Raw genomic sequence first — 901 nt, 5'->3', positions numbered from 1 at the left:
CCATCAGGTGATCCTGACCGACCCGGTGAATTACACAGACACACACACAAACACAAATCTTATTGATTCACTTACTCATAGTTCTGTGGTTTATAAACGACTACGGGTGCCTACCACAGACTGACGATCTAAGGAAAAATTTCAAATCATCTTGATCCACATATCGATAGTTCATTCATTGCCAGACGCCATGTATCCCAGACGGGGTGGCCAAGGGCTTAGAGTTAATTGTTTTACAGGAAGGGGCACTAATCCTCAAACAACCCCACCTGACACTCAGGGATGCCAACAGCATCTGGTGTTTCCAGGCGGTCACCCATCCAAGTACTAACCAGACCCAACGTTGCTTAACTTCGCTGATCGAACGGGAAGCGGTGTACTCAACGTGGTATCGCCGTTGGTACTATGGTTTATTTACGTCTTAGCTCGCTACCCAGACTGTTTCAATCTGAGGAATAATTGTCACTGTCGAGCATTTAAAGCTTTTAATCGCAGTTAGAACTCCTTGATGACGAATAGAATTATGAATGGATAGGTGAGTCCGTTAAAACATGAAAATGAAAACTGAGTCAGTCGTTCAGACCCGAGAACCTTCACTGTGGCCACTTTTTCAACAAAACGAAAGTTTGGAAAGTCACTGGACATCACAGCCCACCTACCTGATAGGGCTTCGCGACTAGATTTTGAGTCATGACCCAAGTATTAGGAAGTACTTGAATAGACTATAGGGTGATGTGGAGACAACTATATTACCTATGTAAAGTGAGTGGAGAGACGCAAATGCAGTGTTGGTCCAACAAGCAAACCTTCAAACGTGTCCCCGCGCTTTGCTGTTGCAGGATGCTCTTTGCTATAGTAGAACATCAGTGTGTTTCATAGCATGGCGGTAGAGGCGGTGTAA

The 901-nt window shown here is 44.8% G+C and overlaps 1 non-coding gene across 1 annotated transcript; it reads right to left on the bottom strand.

Annotated features, from left to right (window-relative positions):
* Window positions 1-283: 283 nt before the first annotated feature.
* Window positions 284-402, bottom strand: LOC145408881 (5S ribosomal RNA). Its single transcript, XR_013898999.1, has one exon. It is a non-coding gene; the product is annotated as a 5S ribosomal RNA (ribosomal RNA).
* Window positions 403-901: the final 499 nt, after the last annotated feature.

This window comes from Coenobita brevimanus, chromosome 78 (assembly GCF_032717465.1).
Source record: "Coenobita brevimanus isolate Jiangsu-jjx chromosome 78, ASM3271746v2, whole genome shotgun sequence".
In the NCBI taxonomy this organism is placed as follows: domain Eukaryota; kingdom Metazoa; phylum Arthropoda; class Malacostraca; order Decapoda; family Coenobitidae; genus Coenobita; species Coenobita brevimanus.
The sequence above is the reverse complement of the archived record's forward strand: the minus strand, read 5'-3'. Positions and strand labels throughout refer to the sequence as shown.